The sequence below is a fragment of the Hyla sarda genome, chromosome 8 (assembly GCF_029499605.1).
Source record: "Hyla sarda isolate aHylSar1 chromosome 8, aHylSar1.hap1, whole genome shotgun sequence".
NCBI lineage: Eukaryota > Metazoa > Chordata > Amphibia > Anura > Hylidae > Hyla > Hyla sarda.
Genome location: NC_079196.1, coordinates 113,253,593 through 113,267,180, shown reverse-complemented (window position 1 = coordinate 113,267,180; position 13,588 = coordinate 113,253,593). Strand labels below are relative to the sequence as shown.

Genomic DNA, 13,588 nt, shown 5'->3' with positions numbered 1-13,588 from the left:
CTTAGCACTTTTAAAATGCCATTCAATGCCACGGGCTAGATGTAAACTGCAGATGACCATGTTGTGGTAGTTACCATGGATACCCAAGTGATGTGTGAGCTAACACATAGGCCCAACAGATTCCAAGAAGGCCAGAATCACCAGCGGCACCACCATCGATTGTCAGGTCACCCGGATTCAGCAAATACCAGAGTCCAAAATGATGCAGGTTTATACTGTTAATTTTCAGTTTATCGTTACAGTTGGTGTTATTCCATGTCGGAAGGGACGCAGCTACAGCCAGTGGGGTAACTAGAGACAGGCAGGCAGCTATGTGCAACAAAGGTAGGCGTGTTGTTTTCATATGCAGATCTGAAATATTGTCTTATATGCAAGAGGAGGAGTGATGGGGGTTCAGGCAAAAGCCAGGCTATGGATTGCATTGCTAAATGCTCCATCAGAGTGCAATGGTCGCCTGTCCTTTTTTTAAGTGATGATGTGGGTTTAGCCTGTGCTGTATGTATGTATGGGTGGCTGACTGCCACCCACCCAGAAAGTGTATGGGAGGCTGGTTGGCTGCCAGCCTTCTTTCCATTCCTATGAGTAATGTGAGTGCTCATGAAGGGGACATGGTTGGGTCCACCCCTTTCCCGGTTATCCCCTCTAGGCCTTTTGGCTTAGATCAAGTGTAAAAAAAGAAAGGATCTTGCGACAGATCGCATGCTGAGGCACGTTTTTTTTTGTGTGAATACTTGCACTTGGGTGACTTGTGAGCACATACTGATACATACGTTCCCTATCTGGGGACCATAAATTAAATGGATTTTTGAGAAAGGGAGCTGATTTGGAAGCTTGCTTCTGTCGCCCTATGCATTGACCCGATGTGGCAGTATCTTCGGGTAGTGAACAGTGCACCACCCCATTCCAGTGTTAAACAAGAAAGATTCTCATTTAATCCTCCGTGGGTGAGAATTTGAGTTTGAGAATTGGAGACCAAAATGATGAGTTGCACTGACTGGTTTATGAACGTCTATTCATTTAGCATTTTAATGACCATGTTTGCACACTGATTGGTGTAAAAAAATAAAATAAAACTAAATAATAATAATCTAGCACACCTGTGCAGGTTTGACATGACATGACAGGTAGCTGTCTTGTGGGTGGTGCTGAATCCTGTTAAATGACATGAGGGTCTCATGCCTATACACAAGGGTGTGTCATTGCTGTTGCTTGACCATGCATTGGTTTCTGTGGTCAGTGAATGATAAAAACAAAATTTACCATCCATTGATGGATGGGAAATCCGCCATGAGGCATTTGTTTTTAGAAACTGCTGCTCACAACCAATGTTGCAATGGAGTGTCTCCATCTGCTGGTGGTATTGGAAAGGCATTAGTGCTATGACAGGGTCTGAAGAAGAAGAAGAAGAAGAAGAAGAAGAAGAAGAAGAAGAAGAAGAAGAAGAAGACGGAAAAAAATATATATAAAAAGAAAAAGAGAGAGAGAGAGAGAGACTGACTTAGTGAGCGAGTGAGTGAGAGAGTGAGAGTGAGTGAGAGTGAATGAGTGAGTGAGTGATTGAGTGAGTGAGTGAGTGAGAACAAATGAGTTAAAGCAAGTGAGTGAGAGAGATCGAATGAATGAAAGTCTGAATGACAGAAAGAAAAAAGGATGAAGAAAGAAGCATGAAGAAAAAAAAATGTATATGGAGTTGCAGACATGAGTGCAATCTACAAAGCCGTTGAGGCTGATCCTCATGGGAGGATTATTGCACCAGGACCCTTAGCACTTTTAAAATGCCATTCAATGCCACGGGCTAGATGTAAACTGCAGATGACCATGTTGTGGTAGTTACCATGGATACCCAAGTGATGTGTGAGCTAACACATAGGCCCAACAGATTCCAAGAAGGCCAGAATCACCAGCGGCACCACCATCGATTGTCAGGTCACCCGGATTCAGCAAATACCAGAGTCCAAAATGATGCAGGTTTATACTGTTAATTTTCAGTTTATCGTTACAGTTGGTGTTATTCCATGTCGGAAGGGACGCAGCTACAGCCAGTGGGGTAACTAGAGACAGGCAGGCAGCTATGTGCAACAAAGGTAGGCGTGTTGTTTTCATATGCAGATCTGAAATATTGTCTTATATGCAAGAGGAGGAGTGATGGGGGTTCAGGCAAAAGCCAGGCTATGGATTGCATTGCTAAATGCTCCATCAGAGTGCAATGGTCGCCTGTCCTTTTTTTAAGTGATGATGTGGGTTTAGCCTGTGCTGTATGTATGTATGGGTGGCTGACTGCCACCCACCCAGAAAGTGTATGGGAGGCTGGTTGGCTGCCAGCCTTCCTTCCATTCCTATGAGTAATGTGAGTGCTCATGAAGGGGACATGGTTGGGTCCACCCCTTTCCCGGTTATCCCCTCTAGGCCTTTTGGCTTAGATCAAGTGTAAAAAAAGAAAGGATCTTGCGACAGATCGCATCCTGAGGCACGTTTTTTTTTGTGTGAATACTTGCACTTGGGTGACTTGTGAGCACATACTGATACATACGTTCCCTATCTGGGGACCATAAATTAAATGGATTTTTGAGAAAGGGAGCTGATTTGGAAGCTTGCTTCTGTCGCCCTATGCATTGACCCGATGTGGCAGTATCTTCGGGTAGTGAACAGTGCACCACCCCATTCCAGTGTTAAACAAGAAAGATTCTCATTTAATCCTCCGTGGGTGAGAATTTGAGTTTGAGAATTGGAGACCAAAATGATGAGTTGCACTGACTGGTTTATGAACGTCTATTCATTTAGCGTTTTAATGACCATGTTTGCACACTGATTGGTGTAAAAAAATAAAATAAAACTAAATAATAATAATCTAGCACACCTGTGCAGGTTTGACATGACATGACAGGTAGCTGTCTTGTGGGTGGTGCTGAATCCTGTTAAATGACATGAGGGTCTCATGCCTATACACAAGGGTGTGTCATTGCTGTTGCTTGACCATGCATTGGTTTCTGTGGTCAGTGAATGATAAAAACAAAATTTACCATCCATTGATGGATGGGAAATCCGCCATGAGGCATTTGTTTTTAGAAACTGCTGCTCACAACCAATGTTGCAATGGAGTGTCTCCATCTGCTGGTGGTATTGGAAAGGCATTAGTGCTATGACAGGGTCTGAAGAAGAAGAAGAAGAAGAAGAAGACGGAAAAAAATATATATAAAAAGAAAAAGAGAGAGAGAGAGAGAGACTGACTTAGTGAGCGAGTGAGTGAGAGAGTGAGAGTGAGTGAGAGTGAATGAGTGAGTGAGTGATTGAGTGAGTGAGTGAGTGAGTGAGAACAAATGAGTTAAAGCAAGTGAGTGAGAGAGATCGAATGAATGAAAGTCTGAATGACAGAAAGAAAAAAGGATGAAGAAAGTAGCATGAAGAAAAAAAATGTATATGGAGTTGCTGACATGAGTGCAATCTACAAAGCCGTTGAGGCTGATCCTCATGGGAGGATTATTGCACCAGGACCCTTAGCACTTTTAAAATGCCATTCAATGCCACGGGCTAGATGTAAACTGCAGATGACCATGTTGTGGTAGTTACCATGGATACCCAAGTGATGTGTGAGCTAACACATAGGCCCAACAGATTCCAAGAAGGCCAGAATCACCAGCGGCACCACCATCGATTGTCAGGTCACCCGGATTCAGCAAATACCAGAGTCCAAAATGATGCAGGTTTATACTGTTAATTTTCAGTTTATCGTTACAGTTGGTGTTATTCCATGTCGGAAGGGACGCAGCTACAGCCAGTGGGGTAACTAGAGACAGGCAGGCAGCTATGTGCAACAAAGGTAGGCGTGTTGTTTTCATATGCAGATCTGAAATATTGTCTTATATGCAAGAGGAGGAGTGATGGGGGTTCAGGCAAAAGCCAGGCTATGGATTGCATTGCTAAATGCTCCATCAGAGTGCAATGGTCGCCTGTCCTTTTTTTAAGTGATGATGTGGGTTTAGCCTGTGCTGTATATATGTATGGGTGGCTGACTGCCACCCACCCAGAAAGTGTATGGGAGGCTGGTTGGCTGCCAGCCTTCCTTCCATTCCTATGAGTAATGTGAGTGCTCATGAAGGGGACATGGTTGGGTCCACCCCTTTCCCGGTTATCCCCTCTAGGCCTTTTGGCTTAGATCAAGTGTAAAAAAAGAAAGGATCTTGCGACAGATCGCATCCTGAGGCACGTTTTTTTTTGTGTGAATACTTGCACTTGGGTGACTTGTGAGCACATACTGATACATACGTTCCCTATCTGGGGACCATAAATTAAATGGATTTTTGAGAAAGGGAGCTGATTTGGAAGCTTGCTTCTGTCGCCCTATGCATTGACCCGATGTGGCAGTATCTTCGGGTAGTGAACAGTGCACCACCCCATTCCAGTGTTAAACAAGAAAGATTCTCATTTAATCCTCCGTGGGTGAGAATTTGAGTTTGAGAATTGGAGACCAAAATGATGAGTTGCACTGACTGGTTTATGAACGTCTATTCATTTAGCGTTTTAATGACCATGTTTGCACACTGATTGGTGTAAAAAAAATAAAATAAAACTAAATAATAATAATCTAGCACACCTGTGCAGGTTTGACATGACATGACAGGTAGCTGTCTTGTGGGTGGTGCTGAATCCTGTTAAATGACATGAGGGTCTCATGCCTATACACAAGGGTGTGTCATTGCTGTTGCTTGACCATGCATTGGTTTCTGTGGTCAGTGAATGATAAAAACAAAATTTACCATCCATTGATGGATGGGAAATCCGCCATGAGGCATTTGTTTTTAGAAACTGCTGCTCACAACCAATGTTGCAATGGAGTGTCTCCATCTGCTGGTGGTATTGGAAAGGCATTAGTGCTATGACAGGGTCTGAAGAAGAAGAAGAAGAAGAAGAAAAAGAAGACGGAAAAAAATATATATAAAAAGAAAAAGAGAGAGAGAGAGAGAGACTGACTTAGTGAGCGAGTGAGTGAGAGAGTGAGAGTGAGTGAGAGTGAATGAGTGAGTGAGTGATTGAGTGAGTGAGTGAGTGAGTGAGAACAAATGAGTTAAAGCAAGTGAGTGAGAGAGATCGAATGAATGAAAGTCTGAATGACAGAAAGAAAAAAGGATGAAGAAAGAAGCATGAAGAAAAAAAAATGTATATGGAGTTGCTGACATGAGTGCAATCTACAAAGCCGTTGAGGCTGATCCTCATGGGAGGATTATTGCACCAGGACCCTTAGCACTTTTAAAATGCCATTCAATGCCACGGGCTAGATGTAAACTGCAGATGACCATGTTGTGGTAGTTACCATGGATACCCAAGTGATGTGTGAGCTAACACATAGGCCCAACAGATTCCAAGAAGGCCAGAATCACCAGCGGCACCACCATCGATTGTCAGGTCACCCGGATTCAGCAAATACCAGAGTCCAAAATGATGCAGGTTTATACTGTTAATTTTCAGTTTATCGTTACAGTTGGTGTTATTCCATGTCGGAAGGGACGCAGCTACAGCCAGTGGGGTAACTAGAGACAGGCAGGCAGCTATGTGCAACAAAGGTAGGCGTGTTGTTTTCATATGCAGATCTGAAATATTGTCTTATATGCAAGAGGAGGAGTGATGGGGGTTCAGGCAAAAGCCAGGCTATGGATTGCATTGCTAAATGCTCCATCAGAGTGCAATGGTCGCCTGTCCTTTTTTTAAGTGATGATGTGGGTTTAGCCTGTGCTGTATGTATGTATGGGTGGCTGACTGCCACCCACCCAGAAAGTGTATGGGAGGCTGGTTGGCTGCCAGCCTTCCTTCCATTCCTATGAGTAATGTGAGTGCTCATTAGTGTTGAGCGGCATAGGCCATATTCGAATTCGCGAATATTCGCGAATATATGGACGAATATTCGTCATATATTCGCCAATATTCGCACATTCGTTATATTCTCGCTTTATTTTCGCGTATGCGAAAATGAACATATGTGAATATTAGCATGCAAAAATTTGCATATGCGAAAATTCGCATATGCGAAAGTTAGCATATGCTAATTTTCGCATATGCGAATTTTCGCACGCCAGTCTCACACAGTAGTATTAGAACCTTCTTTACACCACACAAGCTGGAAGCAGAGAGGGAGGATCACTGTGATGTGTACTGTGAAGAAAAAATAAATAAAAAAAAACGAATATTCGTAATTATGAATATATAGCGCTATATTCGCGAAATTCGCGAATTCGCGAATATGCGATATTCGCGAATAATATTCGAATTGCGAATATTCGCGAGCAACACTAGTGCTCATGAAGGGGACATGGTTGGGTCCACCCCTTTCCCGGTTATCCCCTCTAGGCCTTTTGGCTTAGATCAAGTGTAAAAAAAGAAAGGATCTTGCGACAGATCGCATCCTGAGGCACGTTTTTTTTTGTGTGAATACTTGCACTTGGGTGACTTGTGAGCACATACTGATACATACGTTCCCTATCTGGGGACCATAAATTAAATGGATTTTTGAGAAAGGGAGCTGATTTGGAAGCTTGCTTCTGTCGCCCTATGCATTGACCCGATGTGGCAGTATCTTCGGGTAGTGAACAGTGCACCACCCCATTCCAGTGTTAAACAAGAAAGATTCTCATTTAATCCTCCGTGGGTGAGAATTTGAGTTTGAGAATTGGAGACCAAAATGATGAGTTGCACTGACTGGTTTATGAACGTCTATTCATTTAGCGTTTTAATGACCATGTTTGCACACTGATTGGTGTAAAAAAATAAAATAAAACTAAATAATAATAATCTAGCACACCTGTGCAGGTTTGACATGACATGACAGGTAGCTGTCTTGTGGGTGGTGCTGAATCCTGTTAAATGACATGAGGGTCTCATGCCTATACACAAGGGTGTGTCATTGCTGTTGCTTGACCATGCATTGGTTTCTGTGGTCAGTGAATGATAAAAACAAAATTTACCATCCATTGATGGATGGGAAATCCGCCATGAGGCATTTGTTTTTAGAAACTGCTGCTCACAACCAATGTTGCAATGGAGTGTCTCCATCTGCTGGTGGTATTGGAAAGGCATTAGTGCTATGACAGGGTCTGAAGAAGAAGAAGAAGAAGAAGAAAAAGAAGACGGAAAAAAATATATATAAAAAGAAAAAGAGAGAGAGAGAGAGAGACTGACTTAGTGAGCGAGTGAGTGAGAGAGTGAGAGTGAGTGAGAGTGAATGAGTGAGTGAGTGATTGAGTGAGTGAGTGAGAACAAATGAGTTAAAGCAAGTGAGTGAGAGAGATCGAATGAATGAAAGTCTGAATGACAGAAAGAAAAAAGGATGAAGAAAGAAGCATGAAGAAAAAAAAATGTATATGGAGTTGCTGACATGAGTGCAATCTACAAAGCCGTTGAGGCTGATCCTCATGGGAGGATTATTGCACCAGGACCCTTAGCACTTTTAAAATGCCATTCAATGCCACGGGCTAGATGTAAACTGCAGATGACCATGTTGTGGTAGTTACCATGGATACCCAAGTGATGTGTGAGCTAACACATAGGCCCAACAGATTCCAAGAAGGCCAGAATCACCAGCGGCACCACCATCGATTGTCAGGTCACCCGGATTCAGCAAATACCAGAGTCCAAAATGATGCAGGTTTATACTGTTAATTTTCAGTTTATCGTTACAGTTGGTGTTATTCCATGTCGGAAGGGACGCAGCTACAGCCAGTGGGGTAACTAGAGACAGGCAGGCAGCTATGTGCAACAAAGGTAGGCGTGTTGTTTTAATGCAGATCTGAAATATTGTCTTATATGCAAGAGGAGGAGTGATGGGGGTTCAGGCAAAAGCCAGGCTATGGATTGCATTGCTAAATGCTCCATCAGAGTGCAATGGTCGCCTGTCCTTTTTTTAAGTGATGATGTGGGTTTAGCCTGTGCTGTATGTATGTATGGGTGGCTGACTGCCACCCACCCAGAAAGTGTATGGGAGGCTGGTTGGCTGCCAGCCTTCCTTCCATTCCTATGAGTAATGTGAGTGCTCATTAGTGTTGAGCGGCATAGGCCATATTCGAATTCGCGAATATTCGCGAATATATGGACGAATATTCGTCATATATTCGCCAATATTCGCACATTCGTTATATTCTCGCTTTATTTTCGCGTATGCGAAAATGAACATATGTGAATATTAGCATGCAAAAATTTGCATATGCGAAAATTCGCATATGCGAAAGTTAGCATATGCTAATTTTCGCATATGCGAATTTTCGCACGCCAGTCTCACACAGTAGTATTAGAACCTTCTTTACACCACACAAGCTGGAAGCAGAGAGGGAGGATCACTGTGATGTGTACTGTGAAGAAAAAATAAATAAAAAAAAACGAATATTCGTAATTATGAATATATAGCGCTATATTCGCGAAATTCGCGAATTCGCGAATATGCGATATTCGCGAATAATATTCGAATTGCGAATATTCGCGAGCAACACTAGTGCTCATGAAGGGGACATGGTTGGGTCCACCCCTTTCCCGGTTATCCCCTCTAGGCCTTTTGGCTTAGATCAAGTGTAAAAAAAGAAAGGATCTTGCGACAGATCGCATCCTGAGGCACGTTTTTTTTTGTGTGAATACTTGCACTTGGGTGACTTGTGAGCACATACTGATACATACGTTCCCTATCTGGGGACCATAAATTAAATGGATTTTTGAGAAAGGGAGCTGATTTGGAAGCTTGCTTCTGTCGCCCTATGCATTGACCCGATGTGGCAGTATCTTCGGGTAGTGAACAGTGCACCACCCCATTCCAGTGTTAAACAAGAAAGATTCTCATTTAATCCTCCGTGGGTGAGAATTTGAGTTTGAGAATTGGAGACCAAAATGATGAGTTGCACTGACTGGTTTATGAACGTCTATTCATTTAGCGTTTTAATGACCATGTTTGCACACTGATTGGTGTAAAAAAATAAAATAAAACTAAATAATAATAATCTAGCACACCTGTGCAGGTTTGACATGACATGACAGGTAGCTGTCTTGTGGGTGGTGCTGAATCCTGTTAAATGACATGAGGGTCTCATGCCTATACACAAGGGTGTGTCATTGCTGTTGCTTGACCATGCATTGGTTTCTGTGGTCAGTGAATGATAAAAACAAAATTTACCATCCATTGATGGATGGGAAATCCGCCATGAGGCATTTGTTTTTAGAAACTGCTGCTCACAACCAATGTTGCAATGGAGTGTCTCCATCTGCTGGTGGTATTGGAAAGGCATTAGTGCTATGACAGGGTCTGAAGAAGAAGAAGAAGAAGAAGAAGACGGAAAAAAATATATATAAAAAGAAAAAGAGAGAGAGAGAGAGAGACTGACTTAGTGAGCGAGTGAGTGAGAGAGTGAGAGTGAGTGAGAGTGAATGAGTGAGTGAGTGATTGAGTGAGTGAGTGAGTGAGTGAGAACAAATGAGTTAAAGCAAGTGAGTGAGAGAGATCGAATGAATGAAAGTCTGAATGACAGAAAGAAAAAAGGATGAAGAAAGTAGCATGAAGAAAAAAAATGTATATGGAGTTGCTGACATGAGTGCAATCTACAAAGCCGTTGAGGCTGATCCTCATGGGAGGATTATTGCACCAGGACCCTTAGCACTTTTAAAATGCCATTCAATGCCACGGGCTAGATGTAAACTGCAGATGACCATGTTGTGGTAGTTACCATGGATACCCAAGTGATGTGTGAGCTAACACATAGGCCCAACAGATTCCAAGAAGGCCAGAATCACCAGCGGCACCACCATCGATTGTCAGGTCACCCGGATTCAGCAAATACCAGAGTCCAAAATGATGCAGGTTTATACTGTTAATTTTCAGTTTATCGTTACAGTTGGTGTTATTCCATGTCGGAAGGGACGCAGCTACAGCCAGTGGGGTAACTAGAGACAGGCAGGCAGCTATGTGCAACAAAGGTAGGCGTGTTGTTTTCATATGCAGATCTGAAATATTGTCTTATATGCAAGAGGAGGAGTGATGGGGGTTCAGGCAAAAGCCAGGCTATGGATTGCATTGCTAAATGCTCCATCAGAGTGCAATGGTCGCCTGTCCTTTTTTTAAGTGATGATGTGGGTTTAGCCTGTGCTGTATATATGTATGGGTGGCTGACTGCCACCCACCCAGAAAGTGTATGGGAGGCTGGTTGGCTGCCAGCCTTCCTTCCATTCCTATGAGTAATGTGAGTGCTCATGAAGGGGACATGGTTGGGTCCACCCCTTTCCCGGTTATCCCCTCTAGGCCTTTTGGCTTAGATCAAGTGTAAAAAAAGAAAGGATCTTGCGACAGATCGCATCCTGAGGCACGTTTTTTTTTGTGTGAATACTTGCACTTGGGTGACTTGTGAGCACATACTGATACATACGTTCCCTATCTGGGGACCATAAATTAAATGGATTTTTGAGAAAGGGAGCTGATTTGGAAGCTTGCTTCTGTCGCCCTATGCATTGACCCGATGTGGCAGTATCTTCGGGTAGTGAACAGTGCACCACCCCATTCCAGTGTTAAACAAGAAAGATTCTCATTTAATCCTCCGTGGGTGAGAATTTGAGTTTGAGAATTGGAGACCAAAATGATGAGTTGCACTGACTGGTTTATGAACGTCTATTCATTTAGCGTTTTAATGACCATGTTTGCACACTGATTGGTGTAAAAAAAATAAAATAAAACTAAATAATAATAATCTAGCACACCTGTGCAGGTTTGACATGACATGACAGGTAGCTGTCTTGTGGGTGGTGCTGAATCCTGTTAAATGACATGAGGGTCTCATGCCTATACACAAGGGTGTGTCATTGCTGTTGCTTGACCATGCATTGGTTTCTGTGGTCAGTGAATGATAAAAACAAAATTTACCATCCATTGATGGATGGGAAATCCGCCATGAGGCATTTGTTTTTAGAAACTGCTGCTCACAACCAATGTTGCAATGGAGTGTCTCCATCTGCTGGTGGTATTGGAAAGGCATTAGTGCTATGACAGGGTCTGAAGAAGAAGAAGAAGAAGAAGAAAAAGAAGACGGAAAAAAATATATATAAAAAGAAAAAGAGAGAGAGAGAGAGAGACTGACTTAGTGAGCGAGTGAGTGAGAGAGTGAGAGTGAGTGAGAGTGAATGAGTGAGTGAGTGATTGAGTGAGTGAGTGAGTGAGTGAGAACAAATGAGTTAAAGCAAGTGAGTGAGAGAGATCGAATGAATGAAAGTCTGAATGACAGAAAGAAAAAAGGATGAAGAAAGAAGCATGAAGAAAAAAAAATGTATATGGAGTTGCTGACATGAGTGCAATCTACAAAGCCGTTGAGGCTGATCCTCATGGGAGGATTATTGCACCAGGACCCTTAGCACTTTTAAAATGCCATTCAATGCCACGGGCTAGATGTAAACTGCAGATGACCATGTTGTGGTAGTTACCATGGATACCCAAGTGATGTGTGAGCTAACACATAGGCCCAACAGATTCCAAGAAGGCCAGAATCACCAGCGGCACCACCATCGATTGTCAGGTCACCCGGATTCAGCAAATACCAGAGTCCAAAATGATGCAGGTTTATACTGTTAATTTTCAGTTTATCGTTACAGTTGGTGTTATTCCATGTCGGAAGGGACGCAGCTACAGCCAGTGGGGTAACTAGAGACAGGCAGGCAGCTATGTGCAACAAAGGTAGGCGTGTTGTTTTCATATGCAGATCTGAAATATTGTCTTATATGCAAGAGGAGGAGTGATGGGGGTTCAGGCAAAAGCCAGGCTATGGATTGCATTGCTAAATGCTCCATCAGAGTGCAATGGTCGCCTGTCCTTTTTTTAAGTGATGATGTGGGTTTAGCCTGTGCTGTATGTATGTATGGGTGGCTGACTGCCACCCACCCAGAAAGTGTATGGGAGGCTGGTTGGCTGCCAGCCTTCCTTCCATTCCTATGAGTAATGTGAGTGCTCATTAGTGTTGAGCGGCATAGGCCATATTCGAATTCGCGAATATTCGCGAATATATGGACGAATATTCGTCATATATTCGCCAATATTCGCACATTCGTTATATTCTCGCTTTATTTTCGCGTATGCGAAAATGAACATATGTGAATATTAGCATGCAAAAATTTGCATATGCGAAAATTCGCATATGCGAAAGTTAGCATATGCTAATTTTCGCATATGCGAATTTTCGCACGCCAGTCTCACACAGTAGTATTAGAACCTTCTTTACACCACACAAGCTGGAAGCAGAGAGGGAGGATCACTGTGATGTGTACTGTGAAGAAAAAATAAATAAAAAAAAACGAATATTCGTAATTATGAATATATAGCGCTATATTCGCGAAATTCGCGAATTCGCGAATATGCGATATTCGCGAATAATATTCGAATTGCGAATATTCGCGAGCAACACTAGTGCTCATGAAGGGGACATGGTTGGGTCCACCCCTTTCCCGGTTATCCCCTCTAGGCCTTTTGGCTTAGATCAAGTGTAAAAAAAGAAAGGATCTTGCGACAGATCGCATCCTGAGGCACGTTTTTTTTTGTGTGAATACTTGCACTTGGGTGACTTGTGAGCACATACTGATACATACGTTCCCTATCTGGGGACCATAAATTAAATGGATTTTTGAGAAAGGGAGCTGATTTGGAAGCTTGCTTCTGTCGCCCTATGCATTGACCCGATGTGGCAGTATCTTCGGGTAGTGAACAGTGCACCACCCCATTCCAGTGTTAAACAAGAAAGATTCTCATTTAATCCTCCGTGGGTGAGAATTTGAGTTTGAGAATTGGAGACCAAAATGATGAGTTGCACTGACTGGTTTATGAACGTCTATTCATTTAGCGTTTTAATGACCATGTTTGCACACTGATTGGTGTAAAAAAATAAAATAAAACTAAATAATAATAATCTAGCACACCTGTGCAGGTTTGACATGACATGACAGGTAGCTGTCTTGTGGGTGGTGCTGAATCCTGTTAAATGACATGAGGGTCTCATGCCTATACACAAGGGTGTGTCATTGCTGTTGCTTGACCATGCATTGGTTTCTGTGGTCAGTGAATGATAAAAACAAAATTTACCATCCATTGATGGATGGGAAATCCGCCATGAGGCATTTGTTTTTAGAAACTGCTGCTCACAACCAATGTTGCAATGGAGTGTCTCCATCTGCTGGTGGTATTGGAAAGGCATTAGTGCTATGACAGGGTCTGAAGAAGAAGAAGAAGAAGAAGAAAAAGAAGACGGAAAAAAATATATATAAAAAGAAAAAGAGAGAGAGAGAGAGAGAGAGACTGACTTAGTGAGCGAGTGAGTGAGAGAGTGAGAGTGAGTGAGAGTGAATGAGTGAGTGAGTGATTGAGTGAGTGAGTGAGAACAAATGAGTTAAAGCAAGTGAGTGAGAGAGATCGAATGAATGAAAGTCTGAATGACAGAAAGAAAAAAGGATGAAGAAAGAAGCATGAAGAAAAAAAAATGTATATGGAGTTGCTGACATGAGTGCAATCTACAAAGCCGTTGAGGCTGATCCTCATGGGAGGATTATTGCACCAGGACCCTTAGCACTTTTAAAATGCCATTCAATGCCACGGGCT

General features: G+C 42.7%; 7 pseudogenes; all 7 read left to right on the top strand.

The window, feature by feature from the left end:
- Window positions 1-635: 635 nt before the first annotated feature.
- Window positions 636-899, top strand: LOC130287704 (U2 spliceosomal RNA; annotated as a pseudogene).
- Window positions 900-2,395: 1,496 nt separating this feature from the next.
- On the top strand, window positions 2,396-2,659 carry LOC130286158 (U2 spliceosomal RNA; annotated as a pseudogene).
- Window positions 2,660-4,128: 1,469 nt separating this feature from the next.
- LOC130286157 (U2 spliceosomal RNA) lies at window positions 4,129-4,392 on the top strand (annotated as a pseudogene).
- Window positions 4,393-6,328: 1,936 nt separating this feature from the next.
- Window positions 6,329-6,592, top strand: LOC130286156 (U2 spliceosomal RNA; annotated as a pseudogene).
- Window positions 6,593-8,517: 1,925 nt separating this feature from the next.
- On the top strand, window positions 8,518-8,781 carry LOC130286155 (U2 spliceosomal RNA; annotated as a pseudogene).
- Window positions 8,782-10,250: 1,469 nt separating this feature from the next.
- LOC130286154 (U2 spliceosomal RNA) lies at window positions 10,251-10,514 on the top strand (annotated as a pseudogene).
- Window positions 10,515-12,450: 1,936 nt separating this feature from the next.
- On the top strand, window positions 12,451-12,714 carry LOC130286152 (U2 spliceosomal RNA; annotated as a pseudogene).
- Window positions 12,715-13,588: the final 874 nt, after the last annotated feature.